A 12,465-nucleotide genomic window follows, 5' to 3' on the forward strand; every position below is an offset into this window, starting at 1 on the left:
TCCTCTAATCCATTCCACCACCGACGATCTTATTAAATATTTTTCTTTAATAATTTGACTCCAAATCCCTTCTCCAAATAGACTTTTCCATAGATTTTTTAAGGCTAAATATTTGGAAAACTAGATCATATTTTTAAATCCCCAACCTCCTAGACTTATGGGGGTGGATAGAGAGTAGTAGTTTACAAGATGAACTCCTTCTTTACTAGATTTCTTGGCCCACAAAAAATTGAATATTAGTTGTCTAATGGAAGTAAGGATAGAAGAGGGAACTTTTGCTAAGGATGGCGAGTAAACTGGAAGTTTTCCAACACGAATTTTGCCAGGATCATTTTTCCTCCAAGTGATAGCCAATTGTTACACCATAAATTAATTTTCATCTCCACCCTTCTTACCATCCACTTCAAATCCTCTTTATGATCACTGTTTAGTTTAAGAAATAAGTTGAGATACTTGAAACCATTTTCAAGAGAGACAAACTGCAATGGCAAGAAATATTGAGTCTTTGAAAGAGTGTATGTGATGACAATTGATTGATGAAAGGAGGATTTATTAAAGTTGATCTCCATACTAGTGGGACTGCAAAAAGGTTCATTATTCTATGAAATGCCTTCAATTCTGCTACAGTGCCCAAGCCCAGAAGAAGAACATCGTCCACAAATAACATATGCGTGATTAAATGACTTTTGGAAATTTTAATGACCTTTATATTTCCCTCTTGTTTTTCTTTCATCAAAAGGTGACTCAGGCCTTCCATCACAATTAAAAATAGTAGCGGAGATAAGGGGAATCCCTGTTGGAGACCCTAGGAGCCGATGAATTTTCTAGAAGGAGAGCCATTTATAAGGATGGAGAAGTTCGCTGAAGACACACAACCCATGATTTAATTTGTGACCTCCAAGCTCAACCTAATTTGAAGGAAAACTAATCTGAGGAAAGTTCGGTTGACTTTATCAATAGCTTTATTAAGATCCATTTTAAGTATAATAGCTTTCATATTTTTTTATTTAATAGAATGGATGGTTTCTTGAGAAATGTCAATGGAATTATGAATCTTCCTATTAGCTAAGAAATCGAATTGATTTGGAGACAACTTTTCTAATAGCAATCTTTTGATCATTTTGGATATTATCTTGGAGATTAATGTATATGCCTTATTACATAGGGAAATGGGTCAGAAATCCAAAAATGCCTTTGGTTTGGAACACTTTAAAATCAAATCTATGTATGTATCATTAATGTCTATTGACACTCTCCCTAGTATTCTATATTCTTCTACCATCATGCATAGATATGATCACATTATGTCAAAGAAGGAGAGGAATAGCTCCATTGTCCATCCATTCGGGCATCGATTCTTGTCTTTAGATAACTTTTTCAAGACTCCTTCAATTTATTCAAGGGAGAAAGGGCTACCAATCTGATCTGAATCCTCTTGAAAGAAGAAGCACGGGTAATTTTTTATTAATTGCATATGATAACTGATGTTTGAGGATCCCGAATATTTGAAGAGAGAGAAGAAGTAAGAAGAGGTTTTTGCTTTTAAATCCTTATAGGAAGAGACAAATTTTGCATCTTCTATCTTGAGCTCCCAAATGGTGTTTATGTTCCTCCTATTATTTGCATAGCTATGGAAAAATGGAATGTTGGCATCTCCCCTTTTTATTGAAGTAACCCTGCTTTTTAGTCTCCAAGCTTGTTCATCCATATTTAGGATCTGAGATTTTCTAGATTCCATAGCATTCAATTTCTGGGCTACATCTACCGATAAACATGTGGAGAACATCTGATAAAGGTATTCACGTTCATATTCTATCTCAAAGAGCTCTTTTTGTTGTACGATTTTCCTATTTTTCTCCCAAACCACAACTGCCTTCTTTAGCTCCATGAGATTTATAGCCATTATATCTATTGTTGATGTGTAGTTTGTGGCTAGTATATTATGCCAGATTTCCTTAACCAATATTCTAAAGGACTCCTCTTCCAACCATGAGTGGTTGAATTTAAAATGGTATCTATTTTTTATAGTATCAAAGTCCATGTCCAAAAAAATGGGCATGTGATTTGAAAATTTATCTTGGGTTGTCCACGATCTGAGCGTCCCTACTCTATCTACCAATTGATCAACCAGTAAGAACTTGTCCAGTATTTTTTCTATCCCATCCTCACTAGTCCTATCATTTCTCCAGGTGGTTGTTAATGGAAAGGAGTTATGTCCTAAAGTTTATGATTTTGTGGCATCAATGAAAAGTAGGTGCGCAGAGGATTAGGTTTAGCTCTAAGACCCCATGCCTCTCCAATCAATGTGGTGAAGTTAATGTCTCTTTTCATGATGAGGGATTGGTCTAATAATAGGCCATATGCTTGAACCAAGTCCTGGAAATTGTGTCTTTCACTGTATGTTCCATAGAAATTAATTAATTTTATTGGAAAGGGACCCCTCTAAGTGAACCTTATAGAATGATACCCAAGGAGGAGGAGAAAGCCTTAAGTAAAGAAAATATTTGGTCCCATAAAATAATTAGCCCTCCTAACAAGACATTTGAGTACAGAGCACATGAGTACTAGCCTAGACACAACGTTCGGAAGCACTCTCTAGATTTTTCTCTCGATACCATGGTTTCTTGAAGGTAAGTGATAGAGGGATGATGAGTGTTGATAAGTCTCTTGAAGGTGGAAAATTTGGAGGTACCCCCAACCCTTATGATGTTAAGAGATAGAATAATCATTAATTAGGAGGGAGAAAGGGCATTTGTGTTTTAACAACCTTGAATTAAGATTTGATTCCTCGGGTGGAGAGAGGTTGATCCCCCCATGGATAGGCTCAACATGATTACCTTCTCTTTCCATTCTTCTTTTTTTGATATTTTTATTTCTGATAGTGACATTTTGAAAGGAATAACTAGGATCTATCTGGGAGTTCTCAATAGGAGTAATGTTATAGACATTTTTGGGCACTGCAACCCCAATCAAACATGTCCATAAACCAAGGGCTCCTAAGTCCCTAAAAGTGTTGTTTCATACCCTAAAGGAACAAGGTCAGCTGATTACATCATCTCCCAGAAGTTCTCCACAGGAAACTTCTCAGAACTGGTCAAAACTGGACCATCTCACCTACTCCATGGTCAAAGTGTGATGCATCCCACCTAATGCACATGGGAGGTGCGATGCATACTAAAAATCCCTTCTATGGGGTGCGATGGGCGAGAGTGGACAAATGGCAGAGACAGTTTGCGAGGTGGATGATCATGGAATCTTCCAGAAACTTCCCCTGTGACACTTGCCTCTCTGAATTCGCCCAAGGATGAGTAAGAGATCATCAATCTCCAAGTGGAATCAAGAACTATCAAAGAGAGGACACTAATCAAAATCCTAGAAGCTGACTCACCCCCCCTGCAATCATCTATATATGGATCCCTCATCCCAGAGATCCAGAGGCTGGAATTTTGTATCTTGTAAGGAAGTGTTGTTGGTTTCTTGTTGGAATATCATAGTGTTGGGTGATCTAAGCTTTTCATGAGGTGAAAGAAGGGCTTTCATGCTGAAGGATGACGCTGGGTCAGAAAAATTGGTTGTAATCCTCTTTGCTTATTCTTGATATTAATAAAGCTATTCAAGTTTTCCTCCACATTCTTGTATGTTTGATGATATATGCATTTGTGTGGTCAATATACATCTAGTCCTATATTGTTTATGATTATAGATCTCTGTTATTCAATAGTATTATGCTGCTTTGATTCCACATGTGCTCTTTGAAGCTGGGTAGATGAAGGAGAAGCAGCAAGGATCTGTCAGAAGGGAGAGGAATCGAGCAAGGAACCAAGCGCAAGACTGAGGTTGGTGTCCTTCATTCCACTCTTATCTACTTCTCATAAAGGGAAACGAAAGTAGTTTTAGTTTGTTTGTTTCTAAGATAGCTACCAATCTTAGTGGGACTAGCAGCTCCGAGTGGACAATAGATTTCCCGATAACAAAATGGCGACTCCGCTGGGGAGCGAATAAATTGTTTGTTTGTCTATATTTGTTTATTTTATAAACTTACAAACAGAACCTGAAGTCAAGCCAGCTAGCCTTCGAACTGCATTTGCTATGCAAGTGCAAAGTAGATCAATGCTCCTTTAGTCTATCTCCAGGTTTTGTTTATAAACTGAACAATCGATTTGAAAACTTTCTAATTGCCCTAGTGGTGGCTCTAGTAACCTCATTAGATCAGCCCTTGTGATTTTTATTCACTGTATATCACTTGCTCGGCCTAAATCCCTAAACTGAGCTGCAAAATGTGACTCAGAACCCAGTTGAAGTCTCGTCCCTTGACCATCGCACCTTTTACTCTTGGGAATCTGGATGCATCGCACTTGCCGTGTGCAGTAGGTGCGCTGCATCGCACTTTCCCTGTGTTGCAGGTGCGCTGATCAGACAAGACCTCTTCTGCCCTCAGATTTTGGTTTCTGTGTTCACTCTCTTCAGCTCTATTCAGGAGTTTTGATGTCTGTGATCAGTATACCACTGTGGAAACCCCCTTCCTTTCCATCATTTTGCCTCCATTGTGCAAAGAACTGTGAATGTTTTTATGTATTTTCCGCCATTTTCAGTTCTCTTTTACAAAGTAGTAGCATAGTCGAACTATCGTCTTTTGATTTGAAAGTGTCGCAAGTGTCGTTTTTAGTCAAAGAAAAGAATTCTATTGTTCTTGATGGTCGATTATACAGTTACTCTTATATTTTATTTGAATTAGTAGTTTTTCAAGTGTCGAAATCAATTTTCAATTCAAAATAGTAAAGTGTCATCATTATCTTCCTTTCGTTTTTGAAGAGAAATTTGTTAGTACTATCGCTTTGAAAAGATAATTCAGATTTGTACTTAGCATTCTTCTTGTCATTCACACATTAAGAAAGCTGAAAACAAATACATGCATGTGCATTTGCATTTAAATTGCTTGTTGGTTTGATTTAGGACAGTGCATCTAGTGTGTGCTCTCTGCTCTATGTTGAAAGAATATCATCTCTCTTTCTTTAGTAGCTAGGATTTTCATTGCAAAAAGAAGATTAAACGATTGTTTATCATCTTAGATTGCATTTTAGGAATTGTACATTTACATCACGTGGTGAACCTGAAAGGAAAATTTCTTAAGAAAGATCAATTGTAAAATAAATTTAATGAACCTAAAAACGCTTTGAAACCTAACGCACAACATCTAGAAGTCTAGGCTAGAGACGTATTCCGGCATCCTAAAGCCTGGTAACTATCACTTTCACTGTTGGTTGGGTGATTCCTCCTCTTTGAGACGACAAGTGCCAGTACAGACTTGTGCTCCCACGTACCATCGAGTATATATTGGGAGACCACAATAGGCTATATCCTTTATCCATAGGAAGTCATGTCTGTCGCCCTATTGATCACAATGCACTGAACACAGCATTCGGGAAGATTGACTGTCGTACCGTAAAAAGTATTCTGCAGTTTTGCGATTGGTTTGGTAATCCCTCTTTCTAGATTTCCAGAGTAGTCTCTTTCGTTCATTTTCATACTCCTTAAAGGAAAAGGTCCATCTGAGCACTTGTCACTTCAGGCTCATTAAAAATCGAAGGCGACTAGAGTCATCTTTTGTTTTTTCTTGACTCTTAAAAATTGAAAAAATAAGTTGTGTCAAAGCATCTAAAATTTATTTTAATTGAAATAACACCACCTTTCCAGCGTTGGTCTTAGGTTGAGAGAAATGGAGTCCACCAACCAAGGATTTCCCCTTGGAGGAAATCCTATTCCTTTCTCCTCTTGGGGAGATGTTGGTGCACCCATATGGCCACATTGTCACTTCCAGGATTGACGATTGGCTTGCCAATATGGCTCTTCTCGACCTCCGTCGTTCAGAACACCGTGATTCCTGAGCAATCAAGTTAGCAACTGGATGATACTAAAGTTACCCCCAAACCTTCTACTTCATCCGATTCTCCCTCTCCTCCTTCCTCTTCGCTTGATAAAGCTAGTAAAGCTAAAAATCAAGTAAATGAGAAGAAGAAGAAAGGGAAGGAGAAGAAAGAGAAGAAGAAGAAAGAGAAGAAGAAGAAGGAGCCAAAGGAAAAAAGGGGTAACCAGGCATCGTCTAGTGAAAATCCACACACTGCACCATCTAAGCCTAAATCTCCATGTGTCATTTGCAAAGGAGACCACTATCACCGAGATTGTCCCTGCATCCCTCGGATCTTAAGGGACTGGTCTCCTCGTTTGCATAACCTGGTGTCATCAACCTCTGAAGACCATGTTGAAAGTACACCATCAACTAGTGAAAGCGAAGCATTTGGACGAAAAAGGAAATGTAAATTTCCTTGTAAACTGTGTGAAGGCGATCATGTCGTCCACCGTTGTCCCTTCCTAGAAAAAGCTAAAAGAGTTTTGGATGACCATCCAACTTCACCATTACGGCTTCCTCCTGGATATAAGAAACTCTCGTCGAGTCTGTCACTGGTTGAAAATCTGACTGACACGCCATTGTGGTCGGTCGAAGCATCTGTCATTGAAGATAAACCCGCTGAACCCATACCAGACAAAAGTGAAAAGGTTGAGGCATCAATCGACCCGATCTTGTCTTCGGAAGGTCCATCTTCAGATGACACAATCACCGAAGAGAATGAGAACGACACCGTCCAAATTCTTTTCGTAAACACAGACTCCGATGAACATGGGGGCAGTCTACCTGTTCCTTTACCGTAGGAAGGAAGTTTGTCAGAGTCATATCTGGCCGTCTATTCGGTCCCACCTCCAAGCAACCTAGTCGTTTCTTTCGATTGGAATCTACTAGGTAGACCCCGGGTACCGGCCAATGTACCATTCCGAATCATTGTACAAGCTTACAAAATGATCATGGTCGGTACCATCATAGATGAAGGGGCTTCTGTGAGTATCCTTTCCTCAATTGCTTGGGAAGTGCTTGGTTCACCATCGCTTCTGCCTGAGATGAGAAATCTGACAGGCTTCGACAAAGGAACCAGTCGACCGTTAGGGATCCTTCCCAATGTGCCCATAACGTTGAGGAGGAAAACCGTTTACATGAACGTAATGGTAGTCCGAGGACCTCTAGATTATAATCTACTCCTTGGACGCGACTATATTTATAGCATGGGAGCCATTGTCTCCTCACTCTTTAGAGTAATGTGTTTTCCGCATGAAGACAAAGTGGTCAAGCTTGTAGACCAGCTGTCGTTTCCCGGCTCACACATAGCTAATAGTCAAATACCATCCCTAAATGGTCTTTTCACGCAACGAATGTCTCATCAATCTCCATTCCGTCCACCTGAAGAGCGCTAGTGATTTGGGAGGACATGACTGAAACCGAGGGGGCATGCACCCTGGTCTGTTTCGGCAGGAAAACCTTGGGTATAGGGTAGGTTTCCGCGGAGGATATATGACTAGTTTGACACACCCTTCCATTTAGGAAAATGGGATTAGACTGGAATAAGATTCCCTCATCAAAGTTATGTGAGTGGAGGCGACCGCGCCACTCACCTTTGTCTATTTCGGTAGACATCACCAAGGAAGCATTTTGTCTACAACGCAGATGGAGAGCTTTCATATGGTAACCTGGAAACTTTTCGCTATACCTAGGGGCATGCAAACCTTTTTGCATGCAAGCGAAGAGCGACCATTTTTTTTAATAGTTCGTAGTTTCTCAACCCTTTAAACTCGTAGGATTGGTCGTTCCTAACTTGCATAAAGAAAGGATCCGAGGCAAATCTTTGAAAGGTGCAAGCTCCATAAAAAATGGCATCTTAGATGAGATATCCTTATTATACGACTGGCACGAGCAGTTTTTATGTGGAGTTCAAGCTCGTTAAAAATTAAACATAAGCAATGAGCAAACGTTCCCCCAGAGTTTAAGCTCATTAAAAAATGAACCAATTTCCAGTAAATAACCATTGTGAATGCATTATCATCAGCTTTTGAGCCCTGGTCGTGTTCTCATCATCACCTCCACTCTGTTTTAGCCGATCATTCACCTCCATTTGATTGTTTACCCCTTTTGAGGAACAGCTGCGAAGAGTGATCCTGTTAGCCATCCTTGTGACACTGCCGTGATTAGAAAATTCCAAACCTTACCTGGAATCAGCTGCTACCCGAAATTATCACTCGTTCCTCAAAAACAAGTCTCCTTTAAGCTCTTTTCACCTCACTCGTAAAACATGGAAAGATTGTCGAGCGATTGGCCTCTCCAACTCGTTAAAGTGACCGGAAGTGCTATCCCTCTTCTAGATTTTAATCTTTTTGGACCTGAGGGATTATTACACAAAAAGATCAAGTGCTTGTTTGTTTGGCTCGTTAAAATTACCGAAAATTCATCCCTTTCATATTATTTTATAGTTTTTTGGACTTAAGGGATTATATGACGAAAAAGGATTATTGGAGTTTCCTTTACATCCCTTTCAGACTCTCTAAAATTGAAAAGGACCGAGTTATCTTTGTCGTTAAACTCGTTAAAACCGAATAGCGACAAACTTGTCCATACAGACAAGAACGAGTTTCACTGTCGCTAGGCTCGTTAAAATATAGCGACGAGTTTGCCCGAAGGGAAAATTATAGAACAAGCATATGTTATCCTCCTCAAGCTTGACAAAAATAAAGAGGTACTGGTCAGCAATGACTGGGGAAAAATTGGGAAGAAAACTTGAAGAAACTTTATTGGTAGCAAGTCGCTCTTGAACATGACACTTTCACTCCGCATCCAAGTCGGGTTGGGTTGTTCCGTTCACTGGTCATATCACCATTGGTCCATCACACCATCCATATTTGGGGTTAACGCTACCAATCCATGTCAGTGTCGCCAGTATGTTCAAGAGAAGTCGCTCAGAGAATTCACCTATGTCTCATCCGCTGCAATACATTCACACTCCATTCTTTCATGACCGCCACCCTGAACCCTGTATCATCAGATCGTTTTCACCTCCAAAATCATTTACTCTGTTCCGTGTCGTAGATGTGGGATTCATTAAGGCCCTCCTACATGGGTCGCTTCTTGTCGACATCAGCTCATTATCCAAGAAGTCGACTTAGGAACAACCCTTTCAGTACTTTGAAGCTTGCATGCCTCAATGGCAAGTTTCTCACTTCCGGCGACAGGTTTACATCAATGGCCTTCGACCGAAAGATTTTGCGCGGTGTTTGACTCCAAGTCCCTTATTCACACCATGTGAATTGTACTGTAGTACCTTGAGGGTCATCATCATTATCGGTGATTCCTATCGCGCCTATTAACAGCTTACATCATTGGCTGGTAATCAGGGGATGTCTTTCCATGTTCGACTCCAGAACATCTTTCACATGGATCAACTTGTACTCCGAGTGAAGGTTGAATGAGTCTGAAGACCCCGGATCTAGTTTCATCCATCCGAGCTGCGATATATTCAGGAAAATAAAGACATCAAATTTACATTGTTGCTGCACAAGTGATCATCTAAATTAAAGGATGATGACTCTATTAGAATCATCTGTCTCCTGCGCAGACAGTTGTCTGTCTTATGTACATGAAAATGAATTTATAAAGCTGAGCATGGGAATGCCCGCCTCAGCTAGATCATGAAAAATATTATGAAGATAATGTATTGTATTGTATCTTATTATAGGTCACCTTCCAACTCGAAAAAACTTCGGATCCTCATGATAAAGCATTTCACCTGACATCAAAAAGATTAACGACCTCATGCTTTAGGGGGCAATTGTTATAGACATTTTTGGGCACCGCAACCCTAATCAAACATGTCCATAAACCAAGGGCTCCTATGTCCCTAAAAGTGTTATTTCATAGCCTAAAGGAACAAGGTCAGCTGATTACATCATCTCCCAGAAGTTCTCCACAGGAAACTACTAAGAACTGGTCAAAACTGGACCATCTCACCTGCTCCATGGTCAAAGTGTGATGCATCCCACCTAATGCACACGGGAGGTGCGATGCATACTGAAAATCCCTTCTATGGGGTGCGATGGGTGAGAGTGGACAAATGGCAGAGACAGTTTGCGAGGTGGATGATCATGGAATCTTCCAGAAACTTCTCCTGTGACACTTGCCTCTCTAAATTCGCCCAGGGATGAGTAAGAGATCATCAATCTCCAAGTGGAATCAAGAACTATCAGAGAGAGGACACTAATAAAAATCCCAGAAGCTGACTCACCCCCCTGCAATCATCTATATATGGATCCCTCATCCTAGAGATCCAGAGGCTGGAATTTTGTATCTTGTAAGGAAGTGTTGTTGGTTTCTTGTTGGAATATCATAGTGTTGGGTGATCTAAGATTTTCATGAGGTGAAAGAAGGGCTTTCATGCTGGAGGATGACGCTGGGTCAGAAAAATTGGTTGTAATCCTCTTTGCTTATTCTTGATATTAATAAAGTTATTCAAGTTTTCCTCCACATTCTTGTATGTTTGATGATATATGCATTTGTGTGGTCAATATACATCTGGTCCTATATTTTTTATGATTGTAGATCTTTGTTCTTCGATAGTATTATGCTGCTTTGATTCCACAGGTGCTCTTTGAAGCTGGGTAGACGAAGGAGAAGTAGCAAGGATCTGTCAAAAGGGAGAGGAATCGAGCAAGGAACCAAGCGCAAGACTGAGGTTGGTGTCCTTCATTCCACTCTTATCTACTTCTCATAAAGGGAAACGAAAGTAGTTTTAGTTTGTTTGTTTCTAAGATAGCTACCAATCTTAGTGGGACTAGCAGCTCCGAGTGGACACTAGATTTCCCGATAACAAGTAACCCCTATGAAAGTGGAGATAGGGGAGATCCTAAGTGCATATTTACATGAGAGCACTGGTGTAGAGGTTACAGGAGTGTCCATATTAGAAAGGAAGCTAGGCTTGCTAGAATGCTCTACTTTTGATTCAGTAAAACCAAACTTGAATAGGTAAGAAAAAGGACATCTATTCATTTTCATAGTGGGTTTGAGGTGGATCAACTGATGATTTGGCTTATCAAGACTATCAGGAATTTTTAAGGAGTTTACAGCTGAGTTTTGAGGAAAAGAATGTTTGTAAGAATGTGAAGGAGAACAGTTGGCTATAGAATTAAGAGAATTTATTTCTATTTGATCCATAAGAAGGGAATATTCAACAAACATTTTTTGAATGAGCGAGTCTAGATCTAAGAGAGGATTACCAGATAGATCCATAATGCAAATTTCCATGAGCCCAAGAGACACTTCAGGTACTCAACTGGATGTGTTGTCCTCCATAACTTTAATAGCATCCTTTGCAGAGACGACCACAACACTATCCTTCGATTTCACTCCTTTAAGATCATTTTGATCAGGGACATCTACCAAGATGTTCTTTTCGTATGAAAACTTCAAGCTCGACTGTTGTTCTAGAAACATGCTAAAACTAAAATGTTAAAATAAATATGTCCTATTTGATGGCAAATATACAGACTATGCTTGTGGGAAAAAATATACGTACAATGCTAATAAATTAATTTTTAACTAAAGTAGACATAAAATTAAATCATTGGTAAACACAATGGACATCAATCCACGATAAGCATTAAAAAACTTCATGATACATCAATCTTTGATAAATAAATAAAAATTCATAATATATCTTATGTTGCTAAATTTAAAAAAAATCATAAAAATTATTATTATTATTAAAAAGAATTTATATAAGTGAATCATACATACGGCCATGGGGTATAGAATAGATCGTGATGAGGTGTATTGTTAAGGCACTTTGTGATGTGAAGGTTTCTAGTTCGAAACTCTGTAGGCAAAAATCCAACCATGTTAAAGGTTGGTGTGGCCCAAGCCAAGTGTGATCCCTGGGTGATTTTGACAGGTTAGATGCCCTTGGGTCACAGTTTCTCAAGCTAAAGGTTAAATGTGTAGTCATCTCAGGACTCACACCACTTACCAAACAAAATAAAAAAAAGAGAACCATACATACATTTAAAAAAAGCATGTAACAAGATTCTTAACCATGGAGATTAACCCCCATTTTACCATAAATATTCTTAATATATAAATAGGTTATGTTAAAATACCATGGCTTATTAATACCACATGTCCAAAAAATCATAACTCATTTCGTATGACACTTGTTCATATGACATTTTTTAATTAATCAATTTTAATTGAAAGAGAAAAAAGGGCATAATTACTTTGAAGATAAATCTCAACATTTGATTTGTGAATATTATTAAGAATATTCTATAATATTTTGTAGAGATTAAATTCCTACCATCCACCTAATAATTATTGATAATTAAATTAAAACTATAGAATCCCTATTCCAAATAGACACACATATATGCATAATTAATAAAATAAAAAATGAATATACACACACGCACACATTAACCAAAACAATAAATTTATATAATTGAAAATTTGTAGTATGGTTGAAACAAATACGTTAAGAAAGGGTTGATTCAATTGATCCTCTGAATATAAGGACTAACATAGAGTATTTACTTTCTCGAAAT

The sequence above is a fragment of the Pinus tabuliformis genome, chromosome 4_1, assembly GCF_031772625.1.
Source record: "Pinus tabuliformis cultivar Carrire ecotype Pingquan chromosome 4_1, CPIR1, whole genome shotgun sequence".
NCBI lineage: Eukaryota > Viridiplantae > Streptophyta > Pinopsida > Pinales > Pinaceae > Pinus > Pinus tabuliformis.